At 51.0% G+C, this 12,417-nt stretch overlaps 1 protein-coding gene across 2 annotated transcripts in view; it reads right to left on the reverse strand.

Annotated features, from left to right (window-relative positions):
• The window catches only part of TESC (tescalcin), a 61,534-nt gene that overhangs the window by 24,535 nt on the left and 24,582 nt on the right, over nucleotides 1-12,417 (reverse strand). The gene's annotated exons all lie outside the window — the stretch shown is intronic.

The raw sequence follows: 12,417 nt of genomic DNA on the forward strand, positions 1-12,417 counted from the left end.
ATCCTGTTCTACAGACCAGAACACAAGGCCCAGGGAGACAAAGGCACTATGCCCCGGTCACACAGCTAGAGTTGGCGTGGGACTCCAGCTCCATCTCCAGGCTGGCTCAAACTGTCTTGCGCTTCCTCGCGCTCACCACTTCCTTCCTTCCGGTTGTGTATTTTCACCTTAAAGAGAGAAAGAGCGAGAACGCTCTTCCCTCGGCATCTGTTCTCACCCAGCACCCAGTCGCCAGCCCGAGAGGCCCCATCTGGGACCCAGGAAGCGGGCAGGACAAGCGTCAGGCCGACAAGAAGGGAAGGACCAGACTCAAAAAACCACCGAGGACTGGGCTGGGCTCTTCCTCAAGCCTCGTGCTGTGGGTTGGTTTCCGGCAGCTTTTGGGGCCCAGCTCACTTGCAAAGTTCTCTCTAGGGGTATTGAGCATGGCGTTCCCCAACCCCTGCCAACCACCGCAAGGCTAACCAAGGTGAGGGTGCAGCCAGGCCCCAGATTCTCAGGCTGGAACTTCCACCGTTCCAGAGCTCCCCACACTGAGGGAGGCCACTTGGGTCTTTCCTCTGCAGGGCTGCCTGCCCAATGCCTCTCTGAGTTCCCCTTCCTGCACTCACTGTTCAGCATTTGACGTTCCCCACAGTGGGGAAGCTGAGACCTCATGGGGACTCTTGAAGGCAGAGACTGCGTGTCACTCAGCACGTGTCTTCCCAGTAGCCAAGATACTCAAAGTGTGGTTCCTGGGCCAGCAGCATCTGCATCATCTGGAGCTTTTTAGAGATGCACCATCTCTCCCTACGCCAGACCTACTGAATCAACCTGCATTAATACGGTGGTGCAATCATGGCTCACTGCAGCCTTGAACTCCCAGGCTAAAGTGATCCTCCCTCCTCAATCTCCTGCGCAGCTGGGACTACAGGTGTGCACCACCACACCCAATTTATTTTTGGTAAAGACATCGTCTCACTATATTGCCCAGGCTAGTCCTGAACTCCTGGGCTCAAGTGATCCTCCCGCCTTGGCCTCCCAAAGTGCTGGGATTACAGAACCTGCATTTTAACGCAATCTCCCGGGCATTCACATGCACATGAATGCGTGAGACCTGCTGGCCTCTTAATCTCTCAGTGTTTCCAAGCACCTGGAATTGCTCAGATGTACCAGGCAATTCTACCCACACTTCTGCACAGAAGATTCTGGCAAGAAAGGACTGGTCCTTTTTGCTCCTGGCAAATGCCTCTTTCAAAAGCTGGACAATGTCGCCAAGACCATTCCCCCAGGCACACACCTTCTCATCCCTGTCCCTGCCCCATGTCAGTCCCCCACTTTCCCCGACACCTGGCGTTGACTTCTTACAGTGAGAGCAACTCGGCGACACGACAAGCATTCCTTCGAGGAGCCAGGCACTGTTCTAGGTGCCGGCTGCAGAGGTAAATGGGGAATCTAGGAGAGCACAAAATAGATGGGAAATAGAGTATCTCAGGCAGTGATGAGTACTTCGCAGAGAAATTCAGCAGAGAAAGGAAAGGGGACTGCAGGAGGCTGACACAAGTTTAAATGAGGTTGATCACAGAAAGGCCACAGGGAAAAAAGTGACATTTGAGCAGAGACCTGAAGGAGGGGAGGTTCTCGACTCCCATGTGTCCAGCTGGTGGGGAGGGTGCTACCAGCATCTAGTGGGTGGAGGCCAGGGATGCTGCTCAGCACCCCACAGTGCCCAGCACAACCCCCAATGAAGAATCATCCAGACCCAGAGCCCAGGCTCAGAAATCCGGCTCTGGGGAAAAGCATTCTAGGAAGAAGGAACAGCATGAGCTAGAGCCCTGGGGTGGGGAACAGAAAGAGTGTTCATGTAACTTGGGCAAAAACAACTGGGGAGATGTGTGCAGCAGGGGCCTGCAGGACACTGAGAGGCCTGAGCGGTGGCTCTGACTCCCAATGGGTGAGACTGAACATCTTCAGCAGAGAAGAGACATTCTCACAGGACCCTGTCACATGGTACTGTGGGCCTGGATGGTGGACAGGCAGTGAACACAGACACACGGGGACCAGGGAGGAGGCTGCTGGGGTAGCCCAGGCAAGAGACCACGGCAGCTGGATGAGGGCAGGGGTTGGGGGAGCAGAGGAAGAAGGGGAGAGGAGTAGCAAATCCCGGGCTCGGTGGGAGGTAGAAATGGCAGTGTTTGCTGAGTAACTGGAAGCAGGGCTAAGAAAAAGAGAGGAATCGGCCGGGCGCGGTGGCTCAAGCCTGTAATCCCAGCACTTTGGGAGGCCGAGACGGGCGGATCACGAGGTCAGGAGATCGAGACCATCCTGGCTAACACAGTGAAACCCCGTCTCTACTAAAAAATACAAAAACTTAGCCGGGCGAGGTGGCGGGCGCCTGTAGTCCCAGCTACTCGGGAGGCTGAGGCAGGAGAATGGCGTAAACCCGGGAGGTGGAGCTTGCAGTGAGCTGAGATCCGGCCACTGCACTCCAGCCTGGGCGGCAGAGCAAGACTCCGTCTCAAAAAAAAAAAAAAAAAAAAAAAAAAAAAGAAAAAGAGAGGAATCAAAGGTGACCACTGCAGGCAACTGAGGCTGCCGTTCACCACAGAGGAACAGGGGACCTCTGGAAGGGATGAGGAGGTGCTTGCTTTGAAACGGACATGTTACGCAGCATGCCTTTTGGATATTAAGTGAATGGGCAGTTGCTACGTGAGTCAGGAATTCAGGGGAGCGGTCCTGGGAGGACATACAGATGTAGGAGCTGGCCGGCCACAGTGGCTCACACCTATAATTTCAGCACTTTGGGAGGCTGAGGTGAGTGGACTGCTTGAGCCCAGGAGTTCAAGACCAGCCTGGGCAACATGGCAAGACCCCATCTCTACAAAAAATTAGCCGGACAGGGTGGTACATGCCTGTAAGTTCCAGCTACTCAGGAGGCTGAGGCAGGAGGATCACTTGAGCCTGGGTGACTGACGCTGCAGTGAGCCGAGATCGAACCACTGCACTTCAGCTTGGGCAACAGAGCAAAACAATAACAAAAACAGCAGGAGCTAACACACAGCTGGTGTTTCAGGCCACCGCTGTGCATTTTATTTCAAGGACAAAAAGAAGTCCAAGTCATCGCTAGGGCAAAGGCAACCCTCCGTGATCTGCCCCAGCTCTCTGACTCTCCTCATGTGCTGGGCCCTCTGCCCAGAGCTCCCCGCCCTCTTCTCTTCACACACTGGCTCCTTCTCTCCTTCTGGTCTCAGCGCAGATGTGGCCTCCCCAGTGGCACCTTCCATGACCACCTACCCCAAGCACCCTCTCTTCTCTAGGGTTCCAGGGGATGGCTGTCTGCCCCGTTTCCTTCCTTTAGTGTATTTTTTTTCTTTTTTTGCCCAGGCTGGTGTACAGTGGTGCGATTTCAGCTCACTGCAGCCTCCACCTCCTGGGTTCAAGAGATGCTCTTGCCTCAGCCTTCCAAGTAGCTGGGACGACAGGCGCCCACCACCATGAATGGCCTTTTTTTTTTTTTTTTTTTTTTTTTGAGACAGAGTCTCGCTCTGTCCCCCAGGCTGGAGTGCAGTGGCGCAATCTCAGCTCACTGCAAGCTCTACCTCCCAGGTTCATGCCATTCTCCTGCCTCAGCCTCCCGAGTAGCTGGGACTACAGGCGTCTGCCACCCCGCCTGGCTAATTTTTTGTATTTTTAGTAGAGACGGAGTTTCACCGTGTTAGCCAGGATGGTCTCGATCTCCTGACCTCGTGATCCGCCCACCTCGGCCTCCCAAAGTGCTGGGATTACAGGCGTGAACCACTGCGCCCGGCCTAATTTTTGTATTTTTAATAGAGACGGGATTTCACCATATTGACCAGGCTGGTCTGGAACTCCTGACCGCAAGTGATCTGCCCACCCCGGCCTCCCAAAGTGCTGGGATTATAGGCATGAGCCACTGTGCCCAGCCAATCTTTAGTATATTTCTCATGCTATGGCATGAACTGGCTGATGTGCTAGTTTTCTGTCTCTGACTATCCCTCACACACATAAGCATCAGAACAGAAGCACCCCAGGAGGGGAAGGGGAGACTCCCTTCTCAACCCCATGGGATCCTCAGCTCTAAAACCCATCACGGAAGGCCCTGGACATTTGCAGGCTTGTAAGCAAGGACCATGTCAGTATCAATCATCCTGGGAAAAGAATCTCTATAAAAGTTTTATATGCAAGTACACGCTAATAAAACTAAGACCACTGAGAAAGCTGCTTTTTGCCTCGGGAACGCCTCCGCACCTTTTCACACCCTTGTGGCTCTCCTCACGTCTGCCTGAACACTCTCACCTAAGCAGATGTGCGAGTCCAGCTGCCTCACGCCCGCTGTCTTTTCTGGGCATCTTTACAGCTACCGTAGCAGGTTTTCCTCTGTAAGTGAACGTGCATCATCCTAGCTGAGGCTTTTAAAGGGAGGACTCGCTGCCTGTTGGAATACATTAAAGTCTGATGGTGAAACAGCCTGTTGAGCTAGGCAGGGCCTCGGCAGCTTCCTTATGAGTATAGTATTTCTAAAAAAAGCTGTTGAGGCCAGGCATGGTTTCTCATGCCTGTAATCCTAGCACTTTGGAAGGCTGAGGCAGGAGTATTGCTTGAGCCAGGAGTCCGAGACCAAAATGGGCAACATAGTGAGACTTGCATCTCTACAAAAAAAATTTTTTTTAATTAGCTGGATGTGGTGGTGCACACCTGTGGTGCACACCTCAGGAGGCTGAGGCAGGATGATCGCTTGAGCACAGGAGTCGGAAGCTGCACTAAACCATGATTGCACCACTGCACCCCAGTCTGGATAACAGAACGAGATCTTGCCCCCATCCCCTCAAAAAGTGGTCATATCATAGACAGGTTAAAAGCAAAGCAAAGTGGCTGGGTTAAAAGGGGATTTAATCCTGGTGAAGAGCAACAACACTGCAGTGGTTTGAGGCTACACCTCTTGCATCAGCCAGCTTTGCTTTTGAAGTTAAAGAAGTTACTTCTTTACTGACGCTGAAGATGAAGAAGTTAAAATTACACAGTACGGCCTCAGTTGCTTAATCTGTAAAATGGCGATAATAATGTCAGCACTCTGCTAATGGCAGCTGGGCTCCCGTTTCTGCACACAACCCTGTGCTTTTTTTTCCTTTTTGAGACACTCTCGCTTCATCACCTAGGCTGGAGTGCAGTGGTAAGACAAGTTACTGCAGCCTCAACCTCCCAGGCTCAAGCAATCCTCCCACCTCAGCCTCCCGAGTAGCTGGGACCACAGGTACATGCCACCATGCTTGGCTCATTTTTAAATTTTTTTTTTGTAGAGACAGAGTCTCACTATGTTGCCCAGGCTAGTCCCGAACTCCTGGACTCAAGCAATCCTTCCATCTCAGCCTCCCAAAGTGCTGAGATTACAGGTGTGAGCTACTACACTGGGCCAACCCTGTGGGAACTTCAGCAAATGACAGAGCAGTGGTAAGAACACTGCTGAGGGGCCGGGCGTGGTGGCTCACACCTGTAATCCCAGCACTTTGGGAGGCGGAGGTGGGCGGATCACCTGAGGTCAGGAGTTCAAGACCAGCCTAGCCAACATGGTGAAACCTTGTCTCTACTAAAAATACAAAAATTAGCCAGGTGTGGTGGTGGGCGCCTGTAATCCCAGCTATCTGGGAGGCTGAAGAAGGACAATCGCTTGAATCTGGGAGTGGGAGGTTGCAGTGAGCCAAGATCGTGCCACAGCACTCCAGCCTTGCGACAGAGCAAGACTGTCTCAAAGAAAAAAACAGACGGGACACTGCTGAAGGAAGGAAAACAGGACCTGGAGTTAGGACACTTTGCTGACGCCCCGCTGTCTGGGCTATCAGAACATGGGGCTGCATGTTGGTGGCATTCGACACAAAGCGTGGAGTCCCTTTTTTTCTCTTCCCTGTGTACGTCTGTGGTTGCATTTACCTCTGGAATTACTCCACATTCAACGGCTTGATGAATCTAAAAATATTTTTTCTAACGTGGCTTTATCTAATCATGTCTCCTAATGGCCTGCACCACTACGTCTGAAGTATTCCCAAGTGTCTATTTCTGGCATTGATAAGCCTGCCAGGGAGACATCAGGAAGTTAAAAATTGCTGTTTAAAACGTTTACCAGTTAAGGGGTCCAAAAAGAGAAAGAAAAGGTGCAAGCAGCCATTTCTGTATTTTCTTCATCATCTAAACTTCTGACCTGTTAACAGGTTTACCTGTGGAGGTCTCCTCTGCTAGAAGGAAAATTTCTGAGGACAGGGGAAGAGTCCCCTGCATGGTAGGTAGCTAATGAATGTGTTAGAATTAGACAGACATTCTATTTTTTTTTTTTTTTTTTTCTGTTCAGGCATTTTGCCAAGAGGCCACAGAATTCAGTGCTTTGTGGTCTGGATGAATTCAGGTCTTAAGGATCCTGAAGCATATACAATTTGGGGGTGCTCTCTTTTAAAAAAGGAACAGAACAAAATGAATTGAGACAGTATCTCGCTCTGTCACCCAGGCTGGGGTGCAGTGGCACGATCTCAGCTCATTGCGACCGCCCCTCCCATGTTCAAGCAATTCTCCTGCTCCGCCTCCTGAGTAGCTGGGATTACAAGTGCACACCACCATGCCCAACTGATTTTTGTATTTTTAGTAGACATGGGGTTTCACCATGTTGGCCAGGCTGGTCTGGAACTCCTGACCTCAAGTGATCCACCAGCCTCAGCCTCCCAAAGTTCTGGGATTACAGAGTGAGCCACCATGCCCGGCCAACAATATGAATGTCTAAAACTCAAGTACTGGGCTCTATAAAGAACCCACATAAAAGTAAGGCCTTGAAGTGGGGCTTTCAATGCCGCAAGACGAACCTTCCCTAGATGTCCTGAGATGACTTCTGGAAAGAGATGGGACCAGGCCCAACACAGATAAGAAATGGTGGCTTAAAAATAAAATCAATTTTGGTCCATCAGTTGCCTCATGGGAGTTTGTAACGCTATATTCAATTTGTTAAGCTGCACATTTAGAAACCCAATTCTTCTTTAAACTTTTAAGTGCAACCTACAAATCTTATTCATCAGCATCTAAAGCCTGCGGTTCTGAATGATCATTTTTAAGGGGACTTTTGCATTCAAGGTCTTCACGAGCCTCCTGTGGGATCCTCATAAGCACGTGGGCCCTTTGCTGTCGAGCGGGAGGGGGCAAAGAAGGTGGCACCCTCTCCCCCATCGCAGATTGTAGTGGGGTGTCAGGGGCCTTCACTAGGGAACCCCAATCAATGCCATTTTCATGTAGGGGAATGTCCCCAGAAAGAAAAGAATTCTGTCCATGCTCTGAAACCTCAGCACAGCCCAAGGCCTGCCGGACAGCTTCCAATATGTGCCAGGGATCTGAGAGGTTGAAGACCGGGCCTGGGGTCACTTAGAAAACCCCTGGCAGAGAGGGGACAGCACTGAGGACCAGTTCCCAAGCCAGGGCTGCTCAGGGGAAGATGGGCAGGAAAAGCCCAGGGGAACCTTGAAAAGCTACCCATCTCCCTTCTCTCAGCCCTGGAGGGTGGATTAGGATTAGGCAAAGCAGTTCTGGGAGGCTGGGAGGAGGCCCTTCCTGTAGGCCTGTTTGCATAAGAAGCTGTGGTCAGTCACCTCCTTCCTGCAGGCTGGGCCGGGGCTGTCACTGCGTGCAGCTGACACGAACCTCGAAGCCGACTCAAGCTCTGAGACCAGGGCGGTGGTGACGGGAGTTATAAACGCACCTCCCCCACCCCCAATAGCAGGGCAGGGAGACTGAGGTCCTCAGAGATCACTCGCAAAACAAGGCAATGCCCCAGCTTCCTACAGCAAGATCTTGGCACTGGGTTCAAATCCCAGCTCCTCCCAGCTGTGTGACCCAGGGCCAGGTACCTGGCCTGTCTCTCTAGCCTTACTTTCCCATCTGTAAAATGGGGAGAGTGAGCATCCCTACCTCTACCTCCTGTGGCGTTCTGTAGGACTGAAGTCAGCCTGGGAGACAGGGTAAGACCCCATCCCTACAAAAATACAAAAAATGAGCCAGGCATGCTGGCGCACACCTGTAGTCCCAGCCACTCAGGAGGCTGAAGCAGGAGGAGCACTTGAGCCTGGGAGGTCAAGGCTGCAGTGAGCCGAGGTTGCACCACTGCACGTCAGCCTGAGCAACAGAGCGAGACTCTGTCAAAAATTTTTTTAAAAAAAGATCGAAGTAACACGCTCCTGCTGTGTAGCACATAAAACAGGTTCAAATAATAAGCGCTTACATTTGGGAGCTGTTTCTATGTGCCAAGACCCCTGCTAAAGTCTTTCACCTGGATTACGTCAACCTAGTAAGGGAAGTACTATTAATGACAACAGGCCTCACGTAGGCCATGCTTTCTGTGCTGGAAAGAATTCTGTGAGTCATTACATTCACTCTTCATTCCTTTGTTCTTTCATTCATTCATTTATTCATCCCTTCACTTGTTCATTTAACTACTCTCACAGCACCTACTGTGTTACAGGCCCTGGACTCAGTATTTTGGCCAAGGAAAAAGGCAATCAGTTCCTGCCCCCACCAAGAAGCCACAGTCTGCTGGGGCAAGGGGATGGGAGGCAGTTATAATTCTGTGCTGTGAATGTTGGATGGAGCACCCCCAGGAGGAGGCTGTGGGGCTTCCGGGGGCAGGAGAGGTTCTTGGAGGTTGTGGTCCACACTGAGGCCTCAGCAAAGCAGAAGCTAGCATCTACACACCTGCGTGAGTCCCACTTAAAGAACACGAAGATGACCTTGATGGCACTGGGGAGCCACAGAGGGCTGTTGAGCGGAGGTTGCTCACTGGCTCCTTTAAGTGACCCTGCCAGGCAGGCACACTGAGGGCTTGTGCAAGGGCGCTACATATGAGGTCCTGGGGAGCGGTGTGCAGGAGAGGGGCAAACAGGGTTTGGGGTGGCAGGGCAGGACCAACGGCTCACATTTCTAAGCTGAGCCTGGGCAGGTAAGGCCTGGGAGGTAGGAGCCCAGCGCCATCAGCACAGAGGCTGCGCCAGCTCAGCTCCTGCAGGAGGAGAACGCTGCACCCACTGAACCATGGAAGACCTACTGTGTGCTGTCCACGGTGCCTGGCAAGGGGGGCACTTGTTACAAATGCAGAGTCTCAGGTCCCACCCCAGAACTGCAGAAGCAAAACGTGCATGGCAACAACATTCCCAGGTGATTCGAGCACACTCAAGTTGGAAAAAAAATTGTAGGGAATGCCATTTTAGTACGTCCCCTCATAAGCCTATGATAGGGTGCTAGGCAATGCATCAGGGGCTCAGCGCCTGGAACCTGAAAGTGGGAGGGGCCTCCAACGGCATCATATCCTCCTCCTCACACAGCACCTGGGCCCCCACCACACTCAGATTAGACCCTCAGGATGGGGCAGAATAATAACAGTCCCATTTGTCAAATGCCTGTGAACCCAGCTTAGAGCTAAATTGTCCTGCTTGCACCTGCTCTTTTTTTCCCCTAAAGATGGGGTCTCACTGTGTTGCCCAGGTTGGTCTTGAACTCCTGCACTCAAGCAATCCTCCAGCCTTGGCCTCCCAAAGTGCTGAGATTGTAGGTGTGAGTCACAGCGCCTGGCCCACTGCTCATTTTTAACGCTCAAATCAAATCCCACTCACTTTCCAGATGAGGAGACCGGCTCAGAGCAATGAAGTGACCGGCCCGAAGCCACAGAGCCAATAGCATGAAGGATTCTAATACAGCTGGACTCCGAAGCCTGGGTTTTTGCCTCTGCATCTCTATGCATGTAGAATATGAACCTAAAGTTCACCACTCAAGCTTGGATGGACCTAACATCAGATGCATAACAGTAAGCCCAAGGCGGTTTGTTTCAGGGCTGGGGGCTCCACTTGCTGGAAAACTGTCTTGAGGACAAAGGGGCTCTGCCTTCCCACATCCTCCACAGTGAGCTCCACAGTGGCTGCCTCTACCAGCATAGGTACCAAGCACCTGGTGCAGAGCAGATGCTCACGAACTTTTTAAGAGGCAGGGTCTCGCTCTGGTGCCCAGGCTGGAGTGTGGTGGTGCACTCAGAGCTCACTGCAGCCTTGAACCCCTGGGTCCAAGTGATCCTCCAGACTCAGCTACCCAAGTAGCCAGGACTACATGTGTGCATCACCACACCTGGCTAATTTTTAAACATTTTGTAGAGAAAGGGTCTTGCTATATTGCCCAGACTGCTCATGAACTTCTGAAGGAACAAGCAAGGCATACCCTTGACACTCTATTTTCCAACATCCAGAGTCCATATGTGCCACTCTGTTAGAACTCAGTGCCTGGCCGACTTGTGTTACCCTACACACTCCTCAGCCTATGGCCCAAGGAGGTTTCACCTTGCCCTGACTGAAACCACCCACCCTCCACTCCTGCCCTTGGGGGATGCTGAGCTGACCACAGGCCCCAGGACCTTACTGCTCTGGAGGAAAACATTTGTATGTCTGGTCTTTGGCCATGGCGATTGGCTCAGACTCAGGTCCGTGACCCCATCAGAGCCAATGAGAAGCCAGGTGACTCTTTTGCTGGGCTCAGGTTCTCTCCCCTCCACTGGGCTTGGTGGGCTAGATGTGTAGAATTAAAGGTATAAGTCTTAATTGTCTTTAAGTCGGCCTTGGATGCAATCAAACTGAGACCAGAGGCCACAACAACCAACAGACCGTCAGAATCTGAGCTCTTGAAATTGACTTAAGAATAAAATATACTGGATTAACAATACACCTGTGTTTAGACACACAAGAGAAAGTGGACATTTATATGTCAGTTTCCATAAAACTTAGGGGAAATTTAAGTGTGTTTAGTAAGAAGGAAGCGTTTCCTGGAGTATTAAAAGGTTTGTTTCAAAGTTCCAACAAGCTGTAACCTTGAGACTCCGAATGCTTATTTTAGGAAACTACATCTGTTAGAAGTTTATAGTAGAAATTTGTTCAACTTGCCGGGCGCGGTGGCTCACGCCTGTAATCCCAGCACCTTGGGAGGCCAAGATGGGCGGATCATGAGGTCAGGAGATCGAGACCATCCTGGCTAACACGGTGAAACTCTGTCTCTACTAAAAAATACAAAAAATTTGCTGGGCATGGTGGCAGGCGCCTGTAGTCCCAGTTACTCTTGAGGCTGAGGCAGGAGAATGGCGTGAACCCGGGAGGCGGAGCTTGCAGTGAGCGGAGATTGCGCCACTGCACTCCAGCCTGGGCGACAGAGTGAGGCTCCGTCTCAAAAAAAAAAAAAAAGAAAAAGAAATTTGTTCAACTTGAAGCTTCCTCATGAACTCTGTATGATGATCAAGTCACTGGCAAGGACCTCTCACTAACCTAGCTGTTAGTAACTCAAGCAGCACTCGCTTGTAATCCCAGCCACTCAGGAGGCTAAGGCAGGAGGACTGCTTGAGCTCAGGAGTTCAAGACCACCCTGGGTAACAGAGCAAGACCACGTCTCCAAAAAAAAAAACAAAAACAAAAAACAATTAACAGGTCTAGTGCAGTGGTGTATGCCTGTAGTGCCAACACTTTGGGAGGTAGAAATGGGAGGACTGCTTGAGGCCAGGAGTTTGAGACCAGCCTGGGCAACATAGTGAGACCCCCACCTCTACAAAAACTTTAAAAAATTAGCCGGTATGGTGGTGCATGCCTGTAGTCCCAGCACTTTGGGAAGCTAAGGCAGGAGGATCACCTGAGTCAAGGAGGTCAAGACCAGCCTGAGTAACACGGTGAGACCCTGTCTCTACGAAAATAAAAATAAATTAAAAAATTAGCTGGGTGTGATGGCACATGCCTGTGGTCCCAGCTACTTGGGAGGCTGAGGCAGGAGGATCGCTTGGGCCCAGGAGATTGAGGCTGCAGTGAGCTATGATCGCAACACTTCACTCCAGCCTGGGCAATGGAGCGAGACCGTGTTTCAAAAAAGTTAGAAATACCCAAATAACAAATAATTCAACCAGAATACAGTTTAAGGCATTCCTCATTCCTCTTCATTAAAAAGCAACCTAAAGGGTATCTAAAAGATTAACAAAACATAATGCAGAAGGTTGATTTTCCTTAACAGAAATTTGAGGCAGCCACCCCCATCTTGCCTGAGGCTGGAACTAACCCTAAAGAAGGGGAGCCAAAAGACAGAGGTTCTGATGACAGCCCAAGCCCCTAAGTTGCGCTCTACCACAACTGATTCATCTTTGTGTGTCTGGCAGTTGGCAGGATCCTGGGATCTAACAGGTCCTCCATATGTGTCTGAGATTCCAAGTACATTCCATCCGAGGAATCAGGGTGAGGCAGGGGGTGGCTGAAGAGCCCTTCCTCGCTTCCACGCTAGTTATAATTTATAATTGTGTGATCCTCACAGAAACAGAAGTGGTTCTTTCCTTACTGTTTAGGAACATCTTGTCTTGGAAGAGACCAGAAGCATTAAAACTACAGTTGG

The sequence above is a fragment of the Papio anubis genome, chromosome 9, assembly GCF_008728515.1.
Source record: "Papio anubis isolate 15944 chromosome 9, Panubis1.0, whole genome shotgun sequence".
Taxonomy (NCBI): Eukaryota; Metazoa; Chordata; class Mammalia; order Primates; family Cercopithecidae; genus Papio; species Papio anubis.